This window comes from Passer domesticus, chromosome 13 (assembly GCF_036417665.1).
Source record: "Passer domesticus isolate bPasDom1 chromosome 13, bPasDom1.hap1, whole genome shotgun sequence".
Classification (NCBI taxonomy): domain Eukaryota; kingdom Metazoa; phylum Chordata; class Aves; order Passeriformes; family Passeridae; genus Passer; species Passer domesticus.
This window is the reverse complement of record NC_087486.1, coordinates 18,360,379-18,375,936: the sequence shown is the minus strand read 5'-3', so window position 1 is coordinate 18,375,936 and position 15,558 is coordinate 18,360,379. Positions and strand designations below refer to the sequence as shown.

The 15,558-nt window shown below is 47.9% G+C and overlaps 1 long non-coding RNA gene across 1 annotated transcript; it reads left to right on the top strand.

Moving 5' to 3' along the window:
- The first annotated feature begins 4,610 nt into the window (after positions 1-4,610).
- LOC135280068 (uncharacterized) lies at positions 4,611-15,558 on the top strand. Its single transcript, XR_010347145.1, has 2 exons — positions 4,611-6,056; positions 9,235-15,558. It is a non-coding gene; the product is annotated as an uncharacterized LOC135280068 (long non-coding RNA).

The following is a 15,558-nucleotide window of genomic DNA, read 5'->3' as shown; positions in this document are numbered from 1 at the left end:
GGAAGGAAGTGGAGCCGCTGTCCCATGCAGAGCACAGTGCAGCTGCATCAGCCTCTGCAGCTCCTTGGCCACGCTGACGCAGGGACTGCAGCTGCAGGGGACGCTCACGGAACTTGTGGGAGCATCTGGATGCTTCCAAGGGATCGCAGGAGGCCCGGAGACCCTGGGAGTCACAGGGCCTCCCAGGCTCCTCCGTGGGCCCCTAGCCTGAACCCTGGGGCACTTGCGTGGCTTCCAAGTCCTGGCCTGCTGCCCCCAGGGTGCCTGGTGGCCAGCAGCAGGGCAAGTGCAGCCATCAGGACTCTGACGTTGTTGGTGGCTCTGGCACATGGCATTGCAACGGCACTGGTGGCTGTGGGGCTGGCCCGGCTTATATAGGAATGGCTCAGTGATGTCTCAGTGCTGGGCCCATGACACAGCGTGGCATCACAGCCTAGCCTCACACCAGTGTCACTGCTTTGTGCTGTCCCAGCCCCATCCACCTCAGGGGCAGCAGCATTGGCTCTGCCCTGAGAGTGCTCATGACCAGCAAAGGCCTGGAAGTGAAAATGGGAGCCCAGTCCGTGGCAGTGAAGTGTTCCCGGGAGCAAGGGGCACATCAGCAAGGTGCCTGATGCCACCTTACCCACCCCATGGCTCCCAGGATGCTGTGGCAGAGCCAAGTGGGAACAGCCTCTGCTCTGTGCCTCAGAGGATCCTGCAGACACAAAAGGAGCTGCAGCTCCCCATGTCCAGGGAGCTTTTCCAACCTGGCTGCCAGCTCCAACTCCTTATGCTATCACTCGTATTCCTGATGCAGAATGCCTCTTCAGTGTGGTGAATTTTAGTTGCAACATTTAGTTCGGTTGTTGTTGTGATTTATTAAATTTGTTTTATTTTGTTCGATCTTACCTACCCCCTTGCAGTCAGTTTAGTCCATCGTTTCCTCCCCTTTCCCTGTCACTTCAAGTACCTACTCCTTATTCCCGATCCTTCCATGTCTGTCATTGTAACCTTGCCCCTCTCCTCTGTCAGTTAATGTAAACCTAGCCTTTCCTTCTAGAACCCTCCATGTCACTTACATAATTCCTAAGTTCCCATTGGTTGTGGGAGAGTGCTCTCCTCCCCGCATACCCCTCATTGGTTGTGAGATTATGTATCCCTGCTCTGTACTTCTCTCCTGACTCCCCTTGACTGGTTGATGTATTGTATTCTCCCCTAAGACCTCCTCCCTTTATACGCTGTTGCACAAGTAGCAAAGGTGATTCTTTGCCCTGACCTGCTTTGGAGAATAAACCCTCTTGGAGACTCACACAAAGGAACCCTTGACACCACTAACTGTGGTGGTGTGCCTTTTTCTGTTGTTAGTTTCAAGAGGTTTGTTCTTCCTTGTTATAGTGAAAGTGGTTTGTTCTGTTTCTCTCCCATGTATGTTGGTTTACCCCAGAGCTGTGCCCTCCCATTTCCATGTCCATCTCCTTAAAGACCAGCCCCTTATTCTGGCTCCTTCCCTGTCATTCAGTGAAACCCTGCCCTCCTCCCTTGTCCATCACTGTAACCCCACCTTTATTCTTAGAACCTTCTATGCCTATCTTGTATCCTTCAAGACCCCATTGATATGTTTAAACCATTCTCCTCCCCCATTGTCCCCCATTGGTTGTCACAGTGTATTCCCTGCCTTATGGTCCTCCCTAGATGTTCTGTGATTGGTTTGTATCCTCCCCTTGTTCCCTCCGCCATACTTAAGCTGTTGTAACATTGCGTTTGCTGTCACTTGTCCCTGGACCTCCTCAGGATTTAGAACTTCTTGGGAACCCACACAAGTGATCCCTCTCTTTCCTTTACTCCGGATTTCTGTACTCAGGATACCAACAGCAGCAGCACAGAGCAGCCTTGCTGCTTCTGGGAATTAAGCAGCCCTGCTCGTACCACCACCCAAACTGGCCTGAGGGGTGGATAGGGGGCGGCCACTCTTGGCATGGGTCAGGAGATCGAGCTAGCCACAGACATCTCTGAGCGGCTACAGTGCCAACTAACCATCTGTCAGCTGTCGGGATCTGCCCCCCGGCTGCACCGCTACCCGTGTCGGTCAGTGACCTGGCAAGGAGCGGCCACTTGGGGGCATGGTTCTGGGGGAGAAAGTGAGCCAGCCTGACAGAGCTTTCTCCAGAGACCAGACGCTGCATCAGTTTGGTGCCCAATGTTGGGCCTCTTGGCGAGACGTTGAAAGAGCTGTGTCCCAAACCCAAGAGGTCAGTGTTGTGAAGCTTGGTGGAGTGTCAGCACCCCTGTGGAGCTTGCCCACTTTTTGGTCACTCTGGCTTCCAGGAGAGGAAGGAACAACCTCCAGCGTGTCAGGGAGGATGTCAGGGAGAACCCCTTCCAGGGCGGAGGACCCTTCCTGAGGTTTTTATTTCTGAGGGTCGTCAGACAGGTGAGTACTCCAGCAGCTAGGACTGACCTGGCTGGAGACTCACAGGTTGGGTGCTGGTGCGCTCCTGAGTGCCTTGGCGTGAGAGGAGACACAGTGCACAGTGTCAGAATCCCACCCCCAGCAATTCCCCAGACCCTTTTTCTTTAGTTCATTCCTTTTAACCTCCAGAAGAGGGCGGAAAAAGCCGTGTCAACACCATGCATGCCAGGTTGTTGGCACGGCAGCAGGAAGTTTATTCCCAAGTTGTGGGTTTCCTGGTGGGTGGGGGAATGGAATTTTCTAAGGGTGAGTTGAAAAGGTTTATTAGAAGGTTGTTTTTTCACTTTCCAAATGTTACTCCCCAGGAGGTTAAGACCATAGATTTTTGGAATAAGGTGGAGCGAGGCTCACCGTGAGGACTAAAGAGGGCAATTGGTCAGGAAATTATTTTTTTCATCTTTTTGTAAAAATGTAGGTGATTGTAAAAGACCTAGAAGGGAAAGTGGAAAAGCAACCAGACCAGTTGTCCCCAGTTCTCCCGAAAGCATCTTGTTCCTTATCCCCTGTTCCTACTCTCTCTTCCCCTACATCAGGTGGCTCAGGGGTAGCAACCCACCCAGGGAAGGTTCAGGCTTGCCTCCAAGCTGCAGACCATCTCCCTGGCTACTGACGACCTCCCCGGTACCCTTGTCCAGACAGTGCTGGCCATAATGTCAAGGACCTCTCCCCAGTCCCTCCAACCTTGCCCGTCTTCCCAGTTGTAAAACCCAGAGTTTGTCCCCAAGACGACAGTTCTCTGAACCCCAAAGAAGGAACACAAGATGGTGGTCACCATGTGGAATGGCCCCCCACTTGTGTGTTTTCTCCCCACAACCCCTTTCTCCCCATCTCCTCTCCTCAAACCTACTCCTTCCTCCTATGGATAAGTTGGCTGTCATAGGTGGACTTCTGAATTGTTAATAACATCATAATATAATGTTAAAAAGCTATGAAGTGTTGTCATGGTTTGACGCTGACACAATGCCAGTGCCCCCATGAAAATATACTTTCCCTAGTGGCTGCTCTGAGATGCAATCAGAAATAGAGCAAAGCAGGCTCCAACTCAGGAATAAAGGAAAAAAACCCCAAACTTTATTAACTACAGCATCTAAAAAGGAACAGGCACAAAACTCAGAATGAAAACTCTCCAAATACATTCCTCCTCCTCCCCCCCATTTCCTCCGCAGCATGAAATGACACCACAGATTTCCACCCTTGTAGCAGGCACAAGGCCTGCACGGCCTCCTTGGCGGTCAGAAGCCTGAGCTAGGAGATGCCAAAGTCAGCATGACTAAGGCTTTAGAAGCCCCTCTCTTCCGCCTTTCGGACCCTGTTTATCTCCCTGTGTATCCATAGGTCACTTTCCTCTGACCCTTACTATTGGACAGTTTTCAAAACCCCTGAAGGGTATAAAAACCCCTAATTCTGCCCGGTTCGGGAGAGGAGAGCTGTCACTGGACCCTTTGTGGAGACCCGAAGAAAAGAACCCTGCGGAACCCATACAGCGCTTCTCCCTCTCTCTCTGCGTCTGCTGCTGCGGCGGTACGGAGGGCACCAGGCATGCTGAAAGAGCTGAAATCACTAAAGAGCTGACTGCAAATCACTATAGCTTGCCTGGGTTGCCTGAGCCCCCACGCTGAGCTATCCTGGCCGGCCGGCATTCCCCGCTGAGCTTCTGCCCTGAGGGTAATAGCTGCCATACACCCTGTCACCATCTCTCAGATAATCAACTTTCAGTCCATCACCACCCCTCAAATAATCAACTCTCAGTCCATCAGGGAGAGAGGATTCCCCCCTTGCACCATAGGCTTCCCCCGGCAACACAGTTGAAACCTCTTGTTTTTCCGTGTCACTCGTGGCACCACTTGGAGAACATTTGCCCTCGTGACCTCTTCCTTTCATGTTCAATGCTCTCACCACTGCACGTGAACCAGAACTGCTTCCAGGGTTCTCCTTTTAAGGATGCTTTGCCCAGTTCCAAAAAAGCAACAGTCTCTCAGCTTCGGGACACCAGTCCCCTACCAAATTCATCCCCTGGGGCCTCGTGGCCTCGTGAACAGATCTTCCTCTTCACTGAAGACAGAGGGCATCACCACATCCTCCTCAGCCGTCTCTGTTCATGCCACTGCTTCACTGCACTCTCTTGGCTCCAAGGCATTGCCTCCCCCTAAATGCAGTCACTGTGTCACAGGAAAAACATGGGTCTGTCCATGGCCATACAAGAAAAGAGTCCAGCCCAAGGCCACTCCATCATCTCCTCCCACCTAGGATTCTTCTCAACTCTTTGGACATCTCTCACTTGCACCAACTTTCGTCACACTTGCCCATTTCCTCCTGCTTCATCTCTCTCTCTCTCTCCTCATTCAGATTCAGGAGGATCAGTATTTGTAAGGTTTCCATTATTCAAGAAAAGGGTTAAAATCTTTGCCTCTGTCTGCCCAGAACTCCCACAGCGGCCAGTTCAACCCCCACTTCTCCTTCTGGCTGGCTGTGCTGCCAGCACATGATATCAAATTTCAAGGCAGCACAGGAACTGGTGCTCTCTATCTCTCTCCCGGTGGGATGGGGGGCCCGATGCCTCTCAGTGTTCTTCCACCCTTCCATCTTTCAGAGCCTTCACCCCCCTCCTCTGCCCAAAGCTCCAGCCCACCTCACCCTGGCTGCATGGCTTCCTCTCCCCCACCCAGCCCTGGCTGGGCAGGGGAGCTCTGACCTCCTTCACTGACCAGGACCAAGAGAGTTCTCCTGGGAGTTCTCTGCTCTTTTTAACCCCCTGTGTTCTCAGAGGCGGTCCGTACCTTCAGTGGCCAAACCAGGTGCCAATATTCAAATCCAAGCACTGATTAGTTTGACCACAACCTCCCAAAAAACTCACTTCCTTCTCAGCCTAGGACAAGTGTTAATGATATAATTAATGTAAAGAGTTGAGTTAAGTTAAATGTGCTAATGTATGGGTATGTACCACTAGAAGAAGGTATAACAAGGACTCAATAAATTTAATAGAATGAACCCTCTAGAATATTACCTCATAAGGTACAAGAGATGACAACACCACCCTTAACTATGACTGGAGAATGGGTCAACCAATAGAATGGATTTATTCTGAAATGATTGGTCAGGATTACATGGCGGTGTACACCAACCAGCAAACAGAAGAGACCAATCAGTGCAAGGATTGACAAATGCACCAATCTGGTGGTGCAAATGACTTTAAAACTCCCAGGTGCTTGGCACCTAGTCCTCCTGCGGAATTCAAAGTCTGAGGGAGCACCCTGTGTGTCATGAGTTTTTTGTTACTCTGGCTTTTTGCGCAGGCCCTGCGCTTATCCTGGGGCCTTGTTTCCACTTGTTCTTGGTTTACAATACACAGGCTCACCTTTTAAAAGTTGCTGGCCTCATTTATTTTTAACAGTTTTGGGGACTGATCTGGGATAACCACACCCAGAGGTGGTCCTGGAGAAGGACAGGACTGGAGAAGACATGTGCGGCTGATTTTTGGCCACCCACGTTTTGTGTTTCTTTGAGACCGAGGAAGGACTGTGGGCTACGCCCGAGGAACGATTGGCGGCACAACAACCCACACTGTGAGGACCCTCCAAGAGGGAGCGGGGCTCGCAGTGCACAGGTTGGTGTCACGAGTGGAGTGTGGCATAAGGGGGCGTGCACGTGTGTGTGAAAAATGGATGAGTGAGACAGAAGTTATGTAGATTGGACTCTCAAAGTGAGTGTGGGCCTCTGAGTACCGTAGTTCCGGTTTTCTGCAAGGAGCCCAGCCAGGAAAAGAGGGAAGTGAATGGAGTTACAAATGAGTGTGGTACCCCATGGGACCCCGAGAGTGGGAGTAGGGGGAGTGCTTCCTTTTCATCTGTCCTTACCCGTATAGGCTCCTGCTTCCCTAGGGTGGGGGCTCCTCGGGGTGTCTTCAGTCAAGTAGCAAAGGAACTGGAGGGGAGGGTTTGGTTGGGACAACTTTCTTGCTTGTCAGAAAGACCTCTGGGACCGGGGTCTCTCAGCTGCAGCGACAGGCATTAAGGCGGCTGGCTGGGAGGGGGTGGACATCACTGGACCCTTGATTTGGAAGCCGGCGCATGTGGTGGGACCCAGACAAGGCGGGAGCATAGGGGGGTTCCACCGACCAAGACAACCTGGAGAGTGGTTCCCTAAGACGAGTGCAGGGAGAGTCCTGGGTGTCTAGGGAAGTAGGACCCTTGGGGGCAATGCGAGAGACTCCTAACTGGAGACCCACTGTGTGTGTGGCCAGTGGCTGGGGGATTGTTCCTCTTCGGGCAGGGAGAGGAAGCAGATGCCTGACCAAGGGAGGCTTAGGACTCAAACCAGTGACTCTGTGTGCGGCGAGTCAGGGAGCTGGCTGAGGGAAGAGTTCCTCGCAGTGCAGTGACAGGCTGGGGAGGGCAAAGCCTGCCAGTGGGAAGAAGTCCCCTTACTCATTAGGGGTGAGAGGGAGGTTTAGGACCTGCCAGTTAGGGTTACAGTTTGCCTTTTTTTAAAGCATATGTTGGAGTTATCTGTTTTTAACTTTCGGGTCCAAAATTACTTGGGTGCATTCTGTTTGTGGAATTTGTTTTATGAATATATTTCTTCATTTTATTTATTATTAGTTATCGCTCATTTAGATTCACTGGGGTGTGCGGAGGTGGGAGACTGGTGAAGTGAGGTTCTGGGGTGAGGAGGAGGCCAAAAAGTCCTCACACCACTTCCCAGAGTTTCTTGAATGAATGTGGAGTTTTTAGTTTGTGTTGGGGCTTTTGTTTGCTTTGGTGTGTACTGTGATTTTGTGGGATTAGGTATTGGAGTAAACATTTTGATACTTGTTTGGGAACACAGGGAATTTTCAAAATTATTTGTTCATTAAGTTTAGGGTTCTTAGTCCTTAAGAGGACAAGATCTAAGTGATACTTGAAGGGCAACAATGAGTAGAGAATAAAAGGTTGTGGTGTGTTGCTCCTTTTGGCAACTGGGAGAAGCCATTTTGTTATCAGAGAGACATCTTGGAAAGGGAGGGTTCTCCCCAGGAAGAGGCGGTGGCTTGGTGGTGGTTGACTGGCAGCGTGGGTTGTCAGAGGGCAGACCAGAAGGGTCTGGGGACATATTCAGTCAGGTAGCCATCTTGTCTTACATCAAGTTCCCATGGTGCACTATTTTCCCACAGGCTATCATTTTTCTTTTTAGCTCCCCTGGTCTATTTGTTTCCCATCATAGAGTTTACTTGGATTCCTATACCCTTCCATAACTAGTCTAGTTTCTCACACCTCTATACTTCACTCGCATATAGATATTTCTTTTAATTTAATTTAATTTAATTAGTTTTAACTATTGCCCAGTCACCACCTGAAAAATTAATTTTTTAAAAAATTGTTCTCATAAGGAACATGGGTCAATGTGCAGGCAAGAATTCCTATAAGGGAAGAACCAATAAAACAAAACTTAAGAGATATTCCACCAAACAGTCCATTGGGATAAATGTTAGAATATTGGGATAATGATAAAACTTTTCCAAAGAAATTGGATAAAATTAAAGTGATAAGTTACTGTGTTGAAATTTGGCCACAGGAAAGTATTCAAGAGGGACCCAAAAAGAGAAGTGGTTATGCCTAGCCTTAAATAGGCATATCAATTTAAGAGAAGTTCCAAACAAAGAAGAGATACAATATGCAACCTGTTGGGTAGAAAATGAAATTTGGGATAAGATTAGAATATATAAAGTATCCAAAGAGATTAAAAAGAGGAATCTGAAAAGAAGTGGAACCCATTGGACGTCTCCCCCCGCCCCTTCTCCTGTTCTCCCAGCAGTCCATCCTCCTACTCCTCCGTAATCTCTTCCTACCCAACCCATACCCCTCCCCACCCCTCCATTACCTCTTCCTATTCAAACCATACCCTTCCCTGCCCCTCCAGTACCGCCAATAGCCCCTCTCCCCTATTATTCTCCCTATGCCCCTCACTACTCCCACTGCCCCCCAGCCTCTCCCACTTAATCCTCCTCAAATACCCCAAGTTTCCCCTGTACCTCCTTCTGCTCCTTCTATGCTTCAGCCCCTCCTTCCTAGTATCTCCCTAACACCCCAAGTTTCCTCAGGTGTCACTGACCTGTAAAGAGAATGAGCAGGAGATTATAAACCAACAGAATCCCCCAAGTGAAGGTGTAGTTCTTTCTTGTGATTGTACGATTGCGGTGAGACCAAAGGAAGAAGCTGCAGTTTCAGGGGGCCACCCTTACAATACTTGATCGCAGGCAGGGAAGTGTTTACCAAAGGGAGAGACAGTGGAAAAGTTACTACCCTTAAGGGAAGTCCCCATGGGTGGTGCCTGGGGGGGGGACTGGATTTATGAATGTGCCCTTGACTGCCTTTGAAGTCAGGTATTTTAAGAAAGATATTAAAATCTTATTAGAAGATCCCATAGGTATAGCCAGCCAGGTTGATCAGTTTTTGGGCCCAAATATATATATTTGGGAGGAACTTAATTCAATATTAGGCATTCTTCTTTCCTCTGAAGAAATGTAGCTAATACGAGCAGCTGGTATGAGGATATGGGAAAGGGAGAACGGGGCTGGCCCTCCAGGGGACGAAAAGATGCCTATCAATCAGTCTGATTGGGGCCTGAACGATGAGGTCGGACACAGAAACATCAGAGATTATAGATCGTTAATCATCAAAGGTATTTGGGAGGCAGTCCCTAGGAGTAGTAATGTGAGGCTGGCTTTTGACAGCCAACAAAAAGATGAAACCCCCAGTGCTTGGTTAGTGAGACTGAAACGAAATTTTCAATTGTATTCAACGCAGATCCTGAGATTCCAGAGGGGCAAGTGCTAGTGAGGGTGAAATTTGTGACAAGAGCATGGAATGACATCAGAAGAAAGCCAGAGAAGATGGAGGATTGGCAGGAGAAAGGCTTGAATGAGTGGCTGCAAGAGGCGCAAAAGGTGTATTTGAGAAGGGAAGAGGAGAACATGAAGTCAAGATGAGGATCATGGTTGCAGTGGCTAGAGAGAGCCAGGATAGAGAAAGAGAGGAACAAAAGGAAACAGTTAAACAGAAAAGGGAAGAGACTCGGGAACTGTACAAGGACCCCTGGGAGGGGAAGTGTTTCTACTGTGGGAAAAAGGGTCATTTCAAAAAAGATTGTAAGAAATGGAAAAGGGACAGGAGGCTGTATAGAGAAACAGATATTGTGGCAAATGATGATTAGGGGTGTCAGGGGCTCTATCCCCTGGTGAAAATGAATAATCATAAGATAGAGCCCTTTAAAAATTTGAAAATAGGTCCCCAGGGGGAAGAATTTGAATTTTTAGTTGATACTGGGGCTGATAGATCATGTATTTCAAGATTCCCAAAAGGATGACAGTTAAGTAAGGGGATGTGCAAAGTAAGGGATGCCAGTAGTGAACCATTTGAAGTACTGGTTATAGAGCAAGTTGCTGTTAAGAGAAATTCGGGAGAGGGATATGTGGGTTTGTTATATATGCCCAAATTTGAATGTAATTTATTAGGCCATGACCTACAGGTGCAGCTGGGGGTAGGAGTAATCCCTAAAGAAGAACAGATGGTAGCAAAGATGATGATGCTCAAGTTGAAAGATGAAAGTGAGATTGATTACAAAGTCTGGGCAGAAGACGGAGGTTGTGGCCTACTAAACATACCCCCATAGAGGTGAAAATGAAACTGGGAATTTCAGCTATCTGGGTAAAACAGTATCCTATTGCTTCAGGGATTGGCTCCAGTGATAAAAGAGTTGATCAAAGATGGAGTACTGGAACCGTGCATGTTTTCCCATAACACCCGAATATTACCAGTAAAGAAATCAGATGGTACTTACCAACTGGTTCAGGACCTGAGAGAAATTAATAAACAGACCATCTCATGATACCCAGTAGTATCTAATCCATACACGCTTTTGAGTGAGATACCATCAAAACATGCATGGTTCACTGTAACAGACCTAAAAGATGCTTTCTGGGCTTGCCCCCTAGCTAAGGAGAGTAGGAGTTAGTTTGCCTTTGAGTGGCAGGATGAAGAAACAGGGAGAAAACAACAGCTCCAATGGACCCTGTTACCCCAAGGGTTCACAGAATCCCCAAATTTATTTGGGCAAGCTCTAGAAGAACTATTAAGACAGTTCCAACTTAGATGGTTAAAGTGTCTCCCATTAGCATTAATGAGGATAAGAACAAAACCAAGAGCTGACATAGGCATTTCCCCCTATTAAACAATGTTTGGATTACCATTCCTAACCACCTCAGATTGTGTAGGGACTTATGAGGAAGGAGAACAGAGTACAAAGAAGTATATACAGATTATTACAAACACCCTAGAAGAATTAAGGAAGAACAGATACCTTCCCCAAAGCATACCAATTGACTTTAAAATTCATTCATTCCAGCCAAGGGATTGGGTTTTTATAAAGGTGTGGAAAGAACAACCATTAACCCCAAAGTGGGAGGGTTCCCTCCAGGTCCTATGGAAATGACGGAAACTGCAGTAAGGATACCAGAGAGAGGATGGACTAATGTCACCAGAGTTAAAGGTCCAGTACTAGCCCCTACCAAATGGACAGTGATCAATGCAACAGACACAAAACTAACCCCGAAAAGAAGCTCCAGGTAAAGTAGAGTAAAAAGAGGCAGAATTTTTAACCCTTTATGAATCAAAGTTAAAAGTTATTTGTGAGTTGAGATGTTATTTCTAAATTGTTATTTAAATATTCATTAGAAACCATTGTAAAATTTCTGGTGTTTCTCATTACAGATCTAAAAACCCAAGATCCTGAAGAATAGAGCACCCCCCACTCACTTAGCAATCAGGCTCTAAAAAAAGAAACATACAAGTCAATACAAGAAGGGAAGTGAGTCACTGCAAAACAAAACCCCCTCTTCCTGCCGAAAGGCCAGGTCATCGCTCAGGCCATTCCACTGCCACAGCAGCTGTTCAATGACCTGGATCTTTCAGTCTATTGCACTGAGATGGTAGGAGAGGACAAGCCCCTCATTTTGTGTGGCCTTAAGAGTGGGGGGCACCCAATCCAGCTCCAAGGGATGATGGACACAGTGGGGGATGTGACGGTCATTTGCCTGCACAAATGGCCATCACATTGGGAGCTGCAAGACCTGGCGAGTAAGGTACAAGGTGTAGGGGGGATCCAATTGGCTAAACAATTGAAAAGCATTGTACAAACTGAGGGACCCGATGGGCAATTGGCTGCTGTATGCCCATTCGTCTTGATTTCGAAGTTCACCCTTCCCCTTCACCTTTCCATGGAGAAGAGACACTATGTCCCAGTGGGGAGTCAGGCTCGAAATCCCAAAGACTCCCCAGGTTTTTTAGGTGTGGTCACTGAGAAGAGCACCCTACCTACAAATTAAATTGGCTCACAGAAACACCTTTCTGGGTAGATCAGTGGCCCCTAAGTAAACAAAAATTAAGTGCACTCACTCAGCTAGTGGAGGAACAATTGGCCAAAGGTAACATCATTGAGACAAACAGCCCTTGGAATTCCCCAGTGTTTGTCATCAAGAAGCCAGGGAAGAACAAGTGGCGTCTCCTCCATGATCTGAGAAAAAGAAATTAAGTCATCGAGGACATAGGGTCTCTCCAACCAGGGATACCATCTCCTTCAATGCTCCCCCAAAATTGGCAATTGGCTGTAATTGATATTAAGGATTGTTTTTTTCAAATTACCCGACACCTGGCGTTTTGCGTTCTCAGTTCACTCCATCAACCGAGAAGCTGCTATGAAGCGGTACCACTGGCATGTTCTTCCACAAGGAATAAAGAACTCCACTACCATCTGCCAGTGGTACGTCGGCAAAATCCTGTCCCCAGTGCATGCCAGAGCGGGGAAGTGCATCATCTGTTACTATGTGGATGATGTACTGGTGTGTGCCCCTGACGACAATGCACTGACCAGGGTTCTTGATGATGCTGTTATTGCTTTGTTGGTGGCAGGATTTGAGTTGCAGCAAGGAAGGGTGCAGAGGCTGCTACCTTGGAGGTATCTGGGCCTTGAGATCACCAACCGGACATAACACCTCAGAGGTCGGTGATCAATGATAAGCCCAAAACCTTAAGGATCTCCACCAGTTGTGTGGATCTTTGAAGTGGGTCAGGCCCTGGCTGGGGCTCACCATGGGGGATTTATCTCCTCTTTTCAACTTACTAAATGCAGGGGAGGAGACAGGGCAGGATGGCCCAGGAGGGCTTTGACCCAGGAGGCAGAGGCTGCATTGGACAAGGTCCAGCTGGCACTGTCAAACTGGCAGGCCCACTGCTGCCGGCCAGAGCTTCCATTTAACTTCATCATCATGGGGAAACTGCCACACCTGTATAGGCTGGTATTTCAGTGGGACAAAAGGTCAGAGGGACCCCCTCTTAATCATAGGGTGGGTGTTCCTTGGCCACCAACTGTCCAAGAGTATTGCACAGTCACAGGAGCTGATGGCCCAGCTAATCAGCAAGGCCAGGGCATGCATGAGATTGTTGCCAGGGTGCAATTTTGCATGCATTTATGTACCCATCAAGCTGTCCACTGGGAAGTTAACCAAAGAGGCCCTGGAACAACTATTAAGAGAAAATTAAAAACTACAATTTGCTCTAGATAGTTACCCCAGAAAATTGTTAATCCCCACCATCTGGGCCACAAATTATTTAACATCTAATTTAATTTGGTCCCAAAAGACAAACAAAGTCATAAGCCTGTCAAGGCCTTGACAGTTTCCACTGACAAATCTGGAGGTTCTCACAAGTCAGTAATGACTTGGAAGGACCCCCAAACTCAGCCGTGGGAAGCTGATGTTAAGGGCTCCCCTCAAGTAGCTGAGTTGGACGCAGTCGTCAGGGTCTTTGAAAGATTTTCAGAACCAATCAACATTGTCACGATTCAGCTTACGTGGCAGGGGTAGTATCTAGGGCAGAACATGCACTACTGAAAAAGGTCTCTAACCCAGTGATTTACAGGTTGCTCTCAAAACTCATACAGCTGGTTTCCCACTGAGAGCAACCATTCTACATAATGCATGTAAGATTGCACACAGACCTGCAGAAGAGAATCAGAGAGCTGATGCCCTGGCCATTCTGCTGCAGCTGGCTGGCCAAGGAAATATCTTTTATCAGGCCCAGCTTAGCCATCAGCAATTCCAGAACGTGCCTGGTCTGGTCTGCCAGTTCCATCTTAGGCATGGCCAGGGCAGAGCAATCATGGCCACATGCCCTAACTGCCAGGAGTCCTCACTACCATCCATGGGGGCAAGGGTGAACCCCAGAGGACTCCAAAGCTGTGAGCTGTGGCAGACAGATATTGCCCACATTCCCCAGTTTGGAAGGCTCAAATATGTGGATGTGTTGGTGGGTACCTTCTCCAGTGCAGTCCATGCCTCTGTCCACAAGGGGGAGAAGGCCAGCGATGCACAAAAACACCTGGTGCAAGCCTTCTCCATCCTGGGGATCCCCTAAGGTGATGAAGACTGACAATGGGCCAGCCTATACCTCCAAGGCATTCAGTAATTTCCTGCAGGAATGGGGGGTTGAACATCAGACTGGGATTCCATACTCCCACACCAGCCAAGCAATAATAGGAAGAATGCATCAGACCCTGAAGAAGACATTGGGACATCAAAGGGATGAAGACCATTTCCCCACATGTCAGGCTCTCAAAAGCACTGTTCACTAACTTTCGTCAACTTTCTGAACTGCTCTTTTGAGAACCTGAACCTGCCAATATTGAGGCACTTCCATCAGAACAAGATGTTAAAGAGCATCCATCAGTCCTGGTGAGGGACCCAGAGACATGTAAACCCAGGGGCCTTTCGAGCTGGTGACCTGGGGGCATGGATACACTTGCAGACATATCTGTGGCATCTGACAGGAAAAGACTCAAGGGAGAGGAAGAACCATGAACTTTGTGTTTTCCTTATGTCAGAATTATTGTTTGAAGACGTATGTTAAGTTTCTCATATGTTGTAAGAAACGGGCCAGAAGACCAGCTCCTCTGAAAAGGACTTTATTAAAGACAGCTCTGGGTGGGGAGCCCAAGGGGTTGCGCACACTGCTGCTGCTCCAGCTGGACAACGCTGAGGAGGAGGTGCACAGCTTTGTCTCCTGGCAGAACTGGGGCTTCCGTCCTCATGAGAGTCCCTAGGAAGGCGTTTGTTGGCTCATAGTCTAGGGGTATCATTTAGACTGAGTGCTGTCAAAGTTATGGTGATAGGACAGAACCTGGCTCTAGTTGATGGTATGTGATTTTCTGCAGTTCTGCTGGGCTAGAGTTACAGTTTTTACTCTTTTATGCTGGTTTGTTGTTTTGGGGGTCTGAATTGCACCAAAGGCCCCTCATTTGCATGTGGTTTGTGTGCAAGTTCTTTTGGGAGCAGTGAAAGTGGTCCCTGACAGAAAGGGCTATGGACACAGGGTAAGTGATGGGAAGGAATACAAATACAAGATCGGCAGAACATGTCTTAACTTATCAAGAGATATTAACACTTAACAATGACAACAAGGTAAGTTTAGAATTTTGACATTTAACATTGAATAGCAAACTAACATTTTAATTAAGAGCTTATCAGCACTTGATATTCAATAGTAATTTTAATCATACATTTTATTCAAGAGTTTGTGTCTTTGGGGTTTTATTCTTTACATATGTTGTTTCTCTTTCTTTAAGAGACATCCATCCCAGTCACCAAGATGTGGAGATACCTGTGGCTCCTGGTGCTGTTAAGCCAGTCCCCCGAGGTGTAGATCATCCCACAGCCAAAGCAAAAAGTATGGATCACCTTCACCTGTGCACTCCAACAAGGCCATCTATGCTTGTCTATGACTGCTGCAGATGACCTGATGTCAACCTGCCTGGTGGCGATTCCCCCTCTTCTTTTGATCAATACCCAGCCCATCTCAAATCCATCACTTCAGAAGTTAATAAAAACTCTCCCCTCATTTTCAAACATTATGTTCCCATTAAAAACCCCTTACTTTCATGGCATAAATAGACCTCTGAGTTTCCTGAGTTAGAAAAGGATTCCACTGAGTTTGAACTCCTTGGTTCGTTCATTGCGCCCTTTTGCATTCAGCTTATTTTTAAACCTCTCTACTACCCCGAATTTTATATTTCTGTTAAAG